Here is an 11,462-nt window from a genome sequence, read left to right as displayed (position 1 = left end):
CAGGCATCCTATTGGTCCACAGTCTCCTCAATGTCTGGTCTGTTCATTCTTTGCTTGTACTTCAATAGCAGCACAAGTTTCTTTGCGTGCATGCTATTCCTCAAATTTCACTCAGGAATAGCATGCACGCAAAGAAAATCGTGCTGCTATTGAAGTACAAGCAAAGAATGAACGGAGCGGACATTGAGGAGGCTGTGGACCAATAGGATGCCTCAAACCGAGGTATACGTTAGAAGTCCCGGGTTTGAGGCATCCTATTGGTCCACAGCCTCCTCAATGTCCGCTCCTTTCATTCTTTGCTTGTACTTCAATAGCAGCACCATATCTAGTTATGATGGGGTACATATATTTAGGAAATAAATATATAAAGGTATATATTACAAATGTTTGCTCACCCCGTTTCCACCATGTTTTTCAAATTCATTCTATACCACGTTGTAAATTTTAGTGGTGCTCGTATATACAGGAAAAATCTTCTGAGTCAGCAGCAGATACAAAAGGCAGTATTGTTCGAGAAAGGCTGTATCCAGCATTCGTTATAGTAAAACTTTTAGTTTATTAGGTTATCTTAAGACACGACAAATTAAAATAGTCCCGGGAAGACGCGTAAGCAACTCACGCAACGGCAGTAGAACGGCAGAAACTGGACACTGAATATCTAAAAAAACATTAGGCCCCCAAGGTGCCCCTATGTATTAGTTAGGCTGCCACAATATATTAGTAAGGCCCCCTTTGTGCCCCCATAGAGAAGTTAGGCCCCCTTTATGCCACCATATAGAAGTTAGGCCCTAAGTTTGTGCCCCATATAGAACTTAGGCCCCCTTTATGCCCCCATATAGAATTGAGGCCCCCTTTATGCCCCCCATACAGAAGTTAGGCCCCCTTTATGTCCCCATATAGAAGTTAGGTCGCTGATGTCAATTGCGTGAGCGGCGGGGTAGAGAGTCTGCTCTGCATCAGTAAGCAAAACTTACTGATGCAGTTCGGCGGCTTAGCCCACAAGGGAAAACTCCAGGGGGCCAATTTACATAGCCGCTGCTATGTATAGTGGCAGCGTAAAGCTCCCAGAGACCAAGTGGGCCCCCCGAAGGCAGTGTGCCTCGTCACTTGCCCGGGTTAGCCGGGTGCTGGCGCCGGCCCTGATGCGACTGCGGATAGATGTAGCAAGATAAGTTCTGAAGTGTATAGAGCAAGACATTCTGCTCAGACTCAGTCAAATGCTGCAAAACCGATAGGACGGCACTTCACAGTAAAGATGGATAATGACGCAAAACATACCGCGAAAGCAACCCAAGAGCTTCTTAAGGCAAAGTAATGAAATATTCTTCAATGGCTGAGTCAGTCACCTGACCTCAACCCGATTAAGACAAAACTGTAGGCAAAAAGACAGACAAACAAGCAGCAACTGAAGGTGGCTGCAGTAAAGGCCTGGCAAAGCATCTCAAGGGAGGAAACGCAGCCTTTGGTGATGTCCATGGGTTAGAGACTTCAGGCAGTCATTGACTACAATCAAGTATTAAAGGGGTTTTCCATTCCCTAAAAACTGATGGCCTATCCTCAGGATAGGCCATCAATAGCTGATCGGTCAGCGTCCGGGACCCCCGCCGATCAGCTGTTTTGAAGAGGGTACAGCACCCGTACGAGCACTACTTTGCCGTAATTTCTACTTGCTCATTGTGAATCACCAACACACATTAAGCGGCGATTCACAGGTATTGCAGCCTTCTTCTCTCATTCACTTCAATGAGGGAAGGCTGCAATACCTGTGAATCGCTGCTAAATATGTGTCGACGATTTACAGTCAGCAAGTAGAAAAGACGGGAAACAGCACTCGTACGAGCTGCACCCCCTTCAAAACAGCTGATCGGCAGGGTCCTGGGAGTTGGACCCTGACCAAGCAGCTATTGACGGCCTATCCTGTGTATAGGCCATCAATTTTTAGGGACTGTAAAATCCCTTTAACAATAATCCTTATTTTTATAATTGTTAGTTTGTCCAATTACATTTGAGTCTGTGAAAATGGATGGAATATGTAAAATCTGGCTAAAATGCCATATTTTTTGTTAAACCTCTTGAATTAAAGCTGAAAGTCTCCACTTCACACGTTCAGTGCTATGTATTAAATCCATTGTGGTGTTGTACAGAGGCTAAAAGATGAAAATTTTGTCACTGTCCAAATACTTCTGGACTTGACTGCATATCATTTGCACGTCAGGGATTAAAGACTATAAGGGTATGTTCACACATATTGGTTGAGGTGTGGTTAAAAGCTGCATCATAACACACCGGAAAAACTATGTGTCTGTACCACGATTTGGTGCATTTTTTAATTTGGTTGCGGTTAGAAACGCACCAAATTGCGGTAAAAACAGATGCATTTTGATGCAGTTTTTAATTGCAACTTAACTGCTATGTGTGGATATATCCTAAATGGTTTTTGCAAGTGCACAAACATGGAGTGTACAAACAGAAAAGGAGACCTTGGGAACAAACTTGGAAGAAAAATCCTATATCCACTAACAAGTTACATGTTCATTTAGTAAGGATTGTTGGTATGGTCACAGAGGAGGTCACAGGTCTAGACAGTGATTAAAACTCACTAATGCTAAATGCTGCCGAATAAGTTGGAGCAATATAAATAAATATTAGTAGTAATGCTCCCCTTTTTATCTATGCCCATATCTTTTATGGGTTGGAGACTTTAACCTTGTAACGACCCTCCTTAGATCCCATTGTGTGGGTTCCTTACTTTATAATTGTTAACCCTTATTTGAATGGGTTTTCCTACCAAACACATTGATCACATATACACAGGACAGATGATAAATGTTTGATTACTGTCCCCACAGTCACAAGAATAGGGATCCTGGCTGCCCCGTGTACCCTCACCAACGTGACTGGCTGTTTCAATCAGTCCCATAGATTTTATATGGAGTGGCTGCACTCATGTACTGCTCTATTCAAATTCCTCGTCTCTGCGGTCATGTGAGTGAAGAGGAATGTGGGACTCACAACCCCTATTCTAGTGATACGTGGGGGTCCCGTCAGTGCAGTTCACAAAAATCAAACATTTATCACCTATCCTGTAAATAGGTAAAAAGTGTATTTGAAGGGATAACCCTTTTAAGGTGGGTTTACATGGGAAGATTTCTGCCCATAACGAGTGCTGATCAGAAATATAACCAGTTACATAGTTAGTACGGTTGAAAAAATACACATGTCCATCAAGATCAACCAAGGGATGGGAAAAATTTCTACACATTGACATAGGAGCTGATGTTTTTTTGTTCTAGGAAATTATCTAACCCTTTTTTAAAGCCATCTACTGTCCCTGCTGTGACCGGCTCCTGCGGTAGACCATTCCATAGATTCACAGTTCTCACAGTAAAGAAGGCTTTTTGCATCTGCAGGTTGAACCTTTTTTCAAGTGCCCCCTTGTTTTTTGAGGGGGTTTTACATGGGACAGGATTTCACCATATTTTTTGTATGTGCCATTCATATACTTATATAAGTTAATCATGTCCCCCCTTAGTCGTCTCTTTTCAAGGCTAAATAGGTTTAATTATTTTAATCTTTCCTCATAACTTAGATTCTCCATGCCCCTTATTAGCTTTGTAGCTCTTCTTTATATTTTTTCTAACTCATTGGCAACCTTTCTATGGAATGGAGCCCAGAACTGAACTGCATATTCTAGATGAGGCCTTACTAATGCTTTGTAAAGTGGTAATATTATATCCCTGTCCCGCGAGTCCATGCCTCTTTTAATACACGACAATATCTTGCTGGCCTTAGAAGCAGCTATTTGACATTGCATGCTGTTATTTAGTCTATGATCTACAAGTACACCCTGATCCTTCTCAACAAGTGACTCTCCCAGTATAGCTCCCCCTAGGACATATGATGAATGCAGATTGTTGGTACCCCGATGCATAACTTTACATTTCTCTACATTAAACCTCATTTGCCAAGTGGACGCCCAAACACTTAGGCCTCATGCACACGACCGTAGACATGTGCACACCCGTGATTTTTGGGTCGGCCGGCAGCGGACTGTCAGCCGCGAGCTGCCTGCAAATCGCGGACAATGCACATGGCCGCGGCCATTATTTTCAAAGAGCCCGGACTGCAGAAGACGGCCATAATAAGACATGTCCGTTCTTTCTGCGGTGTGGGCTCCCGGGCCATGAACAGAACGTAATAACTACGGTCGTGTGCATGGCCCCATAAAAATGAATGGGGCCGCAATTCTCCCATGGATTTTCGGGGGAATTGCGGCCGCAAAAGCACGTTCATGTGCATGGGGCCTTAGTGTGTCCAAATCAGCTTGTAATTTATGAACATCTTCTATAGACTGAACTATACTACATAGCTTGGTGTCATCTGCTATTAATCACATCCTCTATATCTGTAATGATAGGGGTAGTGAAACGGACAAGTGAGCCCTAATCTACCCGCCACTCTGTCCCTGCCTACTTGCAACGACCCGCCCTAGGCGACGGGGTACAACTGGGCGGCGGTCCCTACGCTCAGTAAGTGCACGAGACAAAACATACAAGGGAATATAAAGCAAAGGGAAAGGGGCAGTTGCCCACGGCAACACCGTGAGCAACAGAGTGGTGAACGAGCCAAGTCAAACCAGGAGAGCACGAGGTACCAAACGCAGAGCAGAAGAGTAGTCAGAAAGCCAGGGTCAGAATGGAGCAGGATCAAAATGTTAGGAGCTGTAGCTGGGCCAGGAAACCACACGGAAAGAATCACAAGCAAGGAGGAACAGGAAAGGCAGGTATAAATAGACAGAGGGCGGGAGCTAGCTGAGTCTGGCCAGGCTGCGATAGGCTCTCCCACTCCTAAGCCTGCCAGCCTGAGTGGTGGAAGCTGGAGTCAATCTCAGAGAGATAGACTCAGGTGAAGACTGATTACCTAAGGAAGTTAACCCCGAAGCTGTGCCTGGTAGATCCTTTACAGTACCCCCCCCTTTTATGAGGGGCCACCGGACCCTTTCTAAGTGGACCTGGTTTACTGGGGAAACGAAGGTGGAACTTCCTGACCAATACCCCAGCGTGAACATCCCGGGCGGGTACCCAAGTCCTCTCCTCAGGCCCGTATCCTCTCCAATGGACCAGGTACTGGAGGGAGCCTTGGACCATCTTGCTGTCCACAATCTTGGCCACCTCGAATTCCACCCCCTCAGGGGTGAGAACGGGAACAGGAGGTTTCCTCGAGGGAGCCAAGGACGGGGAGCAGCGTTTAAGGAGGGAGGCATGAAACACGTCGTGTATACGAAAAGATGGGGGTAACTCCAGCCGGAAGGAGACAGGATTGAGGACTTCAATGACCTTATACGGCCCAATAAACCGGGGAGCAAACTTCTTGGACGGGACCTTAAGACGCAAGTTCCTAGATGATAACCACACCAGATCCCCGACCATAAACAAGGGGTTAGCAGAACGTTTTCTATCAGCCTGAATTTTTTGTACACTCTGGGACGCCTCTAGGTTCTTCTGAACCTGGGCCCAGACTGTGCACAGTTCCCGATGAACGACCTCTACCTCGGGATTGTTGGAACTACCAGGTGAAACGGAGGAGAACCGTGGATTAAACCCAAAATTACAGAAAAAAGGGGAGACCCCTGACGAGTTACTGACCCGGTTATTAAGGGAAAATTCAGCGAGGGGAATGAATGAGACCCAATCATATTGACAGTCAGAGATAAAACACCTTAAATATTGTTCTAGAGATTGATTAGTCCTCTCAGTTTGGCCATTGGTTTCAGGATGGAAAGCAGAGGAGAAGGACAGATGAATCTCCAACTTCTTACAGAAGTCTCTCCAAAACAAAGAAACAAATTGTACCCCTCTGTCCGAAACAATATTGACCGGGACCCCATGGAGACGCAGGATGTGTTTGACAAACAAGGTAGCTAACGTCTTGGCGTTGGGTAGTTTCTTGAGGGGCACAAAGTGGCACATCTTACTGAAGCGGTCTACTACCACCCACACCACCGACTTGCCTTGGGATGGAGGCAAATCGGTGATAAAATCCATGGAGATATGTGTCCAAGGTCTCTGGGGAATGGGCAACGAACGTAGTAAGCCCGCTGGTCGGGACCTGGGAGTCTTGGACCTAGCACAAACCTCACAAGCGGCGACGTAGGCCTTAACGTCTTTAGGCAAGCCAGGCCACCAATAGTTTCTGGCAATGAGGTGTTTGGTACCCAGGATGCCTGGATGACCAGATAGTGCGGAGTCATGATTTTCTCTAAGTACCCTTAGCCTCAGGAAGCTTCCCGGGAGCTGAACCTTGATCAGCTGCAATTTCAGAGACTAAATCAGAATCAATAGAAGAAATGATTATACCGGGAGGCAAAATACAAGCAGGATCTTCCTCCGAAGTAGGGCTGGCCATGAAGCTACGTGACAGTGCATTGGCCTTAATATTTTTAGACCCAGCCCTATAGGTAACCAAAAAGTTGAATCTGGTAAAAAATAGCGCCCATCGAGCTTGTCTCGGGTTTAGCCTCCGGGCAGATTCTAGGAAAACCAGATTCTTGTGGTCGGTAAGGACCGTTACCTGGTGCCTAGCCCCCTCCAGGAAGTGGCGCCACTCTTCAAATGCCCATTTAATGGCTAAGAGTTCGCGGTTGCCAATATCATAGTTACTGTCAGTGGGCGAAAACTTCCTGGAGAAGGCACAGGGGCGGAGATGGGTGAGGGACCTGGTACCCTGGGACAAGACAGCCCCCACTCCCACCTCGGATGCGTCAACTTCCACGATAAATGGCTCCATTTGGTTGGGCTGAACCAGCACCGGGGCCGAGATAAAGCACTTCTTAAGGACCTCAAAAGCCTGGACAGCCTCTGGAGACCAGTGGAGGAGTTCAGCACCTTTGCGAGTGAGGTCCGTAAGAGGCTTAGCGATGACTGAGAAGTTAGCAATGAATCTCCTGTAATAATTAGCGAACCCCAGAAAACACTGTAACGCCTTCAGGGAGGCAGGTTGGACCCATTCTGCCACAGCCTGAACCTTGGCGGGGTCCATGCGGAATTCATGAGGAGTGAGGATTTGACCCAAAAATGGTATCTCCTGTACCCCAAACACACATTTTTCGGTTTTAGCAAACAGTTTGTTTTCCCGAAGGACCTGGAGCACCTTCCTGACATGCTCAATGTGGGAGGGCCAGTCCTTGGAAAACACCAGTATGTCATCAAGGTACACTACAAGAAATATCCCCAGGTAATCTTTCAAAATCTCATTTATGAAATTCTGGAAGATCGCCGGCGCATTACACAACCCAAAGGGCATGACGAGGTATTCGAAATGACCTTCGGGCGTGTTAAATGCAGTCTTCCACTCATCCCCCTCTTTGATGCGGATAAGGTTATACGCCCCCCGTAGATCAAACTTAGAGAACCATTGGGCCCCCTGAACCTGATTAAAGAGATCAGGAATCAAAGGAAGGGGATACTGGTTCCTTACAGTGACCTTATTCAGGTTACGGTAGTCAATGCATGGCCTAAGACCACCATCCTTCTTCCCTACGAAGAAGAAGCCAGCACCTACCGGAGAAGTAGAGGGGCGAATGTAACCCTTGGCCAGGCATTCCTGGATATACTCTCTCATGGCTTCACGTTCGGGACAAGAAATATTAAATATCCTACCCTTAGGAAGCTTAGCTCCTGGTACCAATTCGATAGCGCAATCGTATTCTCTATGAGGAGGTAACACTTCGGAGGCCTCCTTAGAGAAAACATCAGCGAAGTCCCGAACAAACTCAGGTAGCGTGTTCACCTCCTCAGGGGGAGAAATAGAATTAACAGAAAAACATGACGTCAAACATTCATTACCTCATTTGGTAAACTCCCCAGTATTCCAGTCAAACGTGGGATTATGCAACTGCAACCAGGGAAGGCCTAAAACCAAATCGGACGATAATCCCTGCATCAACAGTACAGAGCACTGCTCCAAATGCATGGAGCCAACAAGGAGTTCAAAAACAGGGGTATGCTGTGTAAAATAATCATTAGAAAGAGGAGTGGAGTCGATACCCACTACCGGGACAGGTTTAGGCAAATCAATCAAAGGCATAGCAAGAGACATAGCAAATTCCACAGACATGATATTAGCAGAGGACTCTGAATCCACGAAGGCGCTGCCGGTAGCAGACCTACCACCAAAAGAGACCTGAAAGGGAAGCAAGATCTTATTACGTTTCATATTTACGGGAAATACCTGTGCGCCCAAGTGACCTCCCCGATGATCACTTAGGCGCGGAAGTTCTCCGGCTGCATTCTTACGCTTAGGACAGTTGTTCACTTGATGCTTGTCATCCCCACAGTAGAAGCAGAGACCATTCTTCCTGCGGAAATCTCTACGTTGTTGGGGGGACACGAAGGCCCCGAGTTGCATAAGTACCTCCGAGTCTTCCGGGGAAGAACGAAGCAACGGACCCTCGGGAGGCATCATGGGGGAGTCGGAGGAGAAAACACATAAACGTTCGCGTTGTCGTTCCCTGAGACGTCGGTCAAGTCGTACCGCTAAAGCCATAACCTGGTCTATAGAGTCAGAAGAGGGATAGCTAACTAGCAGGTCTTTCAGGGCATTCGACAGACCCAACCTAAACTGGCACCTTAAGGCAGGGTCATTCCACCGAGAAGCTACGCACCACTTCCTAAAGTCAGAACAATACTCCTCAACAGGTCTCTTACCCTGACGTAAGGTCACCAGCTGACTCTCGGCAAAGGCAGTCTTGTCAGTCTCGTCATAAATGAGTCCGAGAGCAGAAAAGAAAAGATCAACGGAGGAAAGTTCAGGGGCATCAGGAGCCAAGGAGAAGGCCCATTCTTGGGGCCCGTCCTGGAGCCGGGACATAATTATACCCACTCGCTGGCTCTCAGAACCTGAGGAGTGGGGCTTAAAGCGAAAGTAAAGCCTGCAACTCTCCCGAAAGGAGAGAAAAGCCCTCCGGTCCCCTGAGAACCGGTCGGGCAACTTGAGGTGGGGTTCAGGAGTTGAGGTGAGGGGAACTACCAAGGTAGCCTCAGGCTGGTTGACCTTCTGAGCCAGGGAATGGACCTGTAGGGAGAGACCCTGCATTCGCTGAGCCAGGGTCTCAAGGGGGTCCATAGTAGTGTCAGGGACCAGGGTAGACTAGGTATATGGGCTTGTGATTATGTAATGATAGGGGTAGGGAAACGGACACGTGAGCCCTAATCTACCCGCCACTCTGTCCCTGCCTACTTGCAACGACCCGCCCTAGGCGACGGGGTACAACTGGGCGGCGGTCCCTACGCTCAGTAAGTGCACGAGACAAAACATACAAGGGAATATAAAGCAAAGGGAAAGGGGCAGTTGCCCACGGCAACACCGTGAGCAACAGAGTGGTGAACGAGCCAAGTCAAACCAGGAGAGCACGAGGTACCAAACGTAGAGCAGAAGAGTAGTCAGAAAGCCAGGGTCAGAATGGAGCAGGATCAAAATGTTAGGAGCTGTAGCTGGGCCAGGAAACCACACGGAAAGAATCACAAGCAAGGAGGAACAGGAAAGGCAGGTATAAATAGACAGCTAGCTGAGTCTGGCCAGGCTGCGATAGGCTCTCCCACTCCTAAGCCTGCCAGCTTAGGAGTGGTGGAAGCTGGAGTCAGTCTCAGAGAGATAGACTCGGGTGAAGACTGATTACCTAAGGAAGTTAACCCCGAAGCTGTGCCTGGCAGATCCTTTACAATATCATTAATAAATAATTTGAATAATAGTGGTCTCAGCACGGAACTTTGGGGTACACCACTTATAACCGGGGACCAGAGTAGGAATCATTGATCACAACTCTCCTGATACGGTCGTTGAGCCAATTCTCAATCCAATTACAAACTATACTTTCTAATCCTATAGTCCTTAATTTACCCATTAGACGTCTATCAGGGACAGTATCAAATAAGCCAAAAAACACTATATCCACAGCGGCCCCTCTGTCTAGGCTTCTACTCACCTCTTCATAAAAACAAATCAGGGTTGTTTGACAACTTCTGTCCTTAGTATCATAAGGATACTATTTTTTGTTACATAATCCTGTATATAGTCCCTCAATAGCCCCTCAAACATTTTTCCCAAGATGGATGTTAAGCCAACTGGTCTATAATTACCCTGGGAAGACCTAGAGCTTTTCTTGAAAATAGGCACCACATTTGCCCTGCGCCAGTCCCTTGTCACTATACCAGTCACTAGAGAATCTCTAAATATTATAAAGAGGGGGACAGAAATAACTGAACTAAGCTCTTTAAGAACTCTAGCGTGTAACCCATCTGGTCCCGGGGCCTTGTGCACATTTATTTTATTTAATTTAGCTTGGACCATATCTACATTCAGCCAATTCAGTATATTAACAGCACTGGCACCGGCTATATTAGCTTCTCTTTCTTCTGTTGTATATACAGAGCTAAAGAACCCATTTAGTAACTCTGCCTTCTCTTGATCCCCTATGACCATTTCCCCATTACCACTATTTAGGAGTCTCACATGTTCAGACCTTGGTTTCTTCGCATTTACATACTTGAAGAATTTTTGGGGATTTGTTTTACTATCCTTGGCCACCTGCCTTTCATTTTGTATTTTTGCTGATTTTATTACTTTTTTCACAGATTTTATTAAGCACTTTATATTTTACAAAGGCTACAGCTGTACCCTCAGATTAGTATTTTTCAAATGCCCTTTTTACAGAAGGTGTAAGCCACGTGCGGTTTAATTTTAGTCGTTTATACTTGTTACCTATAGGAATACATTTTGCACTATAATTATACAAAGTAGATTTTAAAACCTCCCATTTATCATTTGTCCCATTATTTGACATTAGTTCTTCCCAGTTTATATCCTGAATTGCAGCCCTGATTCTGGGGAAATTGGCCTTCTTAAAATTAAGTGTCTTTGCCCTCCCAGCCTGTGTTTGTTTTTTACAGTATAGGTAAAATATAACTATATTGTGATCACTGTTACCAAGGTTTTCATGAACATTGACATTCCCAACAAGCTCTGCATTATTAGAAATGACCAGATCCAACAGAGCTTCACCTCTAGTCGGGTCAACCACAAACTGGCCCATAAAATTTTCCTGCAACAGGTTTAGGAAATTTCTCCCCTTCGCAGTTGAAGCCGAACCATGACACCAATTAATATCCCGGTAATTAAAATCTCCCATTATCACTACAGTACCAACCTGTGCAGCCCAATCCATCTGTTTATATAGCTGACCTTCCATCTCCTCAGTTATATTGGGGGGGTCTATTGATTACACCAAAAGTAATTTTTTTTCAGTGTTTACCTCCCTTTGTAATTCCACCCACAAGGTTTCAATCTCCACACAATCTTCACCCTCTAATATCTCTTTCACACTCGCCTTCATATCATTTCTCACATACAGACATACACCACCGCCTTTCCTATTTGCCCTGTCTTTCCATTTAAGGTGGATTTAC

This window comes from Rhinoderma darwinii, chromosome 4 (assembly GCF_050947455.1).
Source record: "Rhinoderma darwinii isolate aRhiDar2 chromosome 4, aRhiDar2.hap1, whole genome shotgun sequence".
Taxonomy (NCBI): domain Eukaryota; kingdom Metazoa; phylum Chordata; class Amphibia; order Anura; family Rhinodermatidae; genus Rhinoderma; species Rhinoderma darwinii.
Note: the sequence above shows the minus strand (reverse complement) of the source record.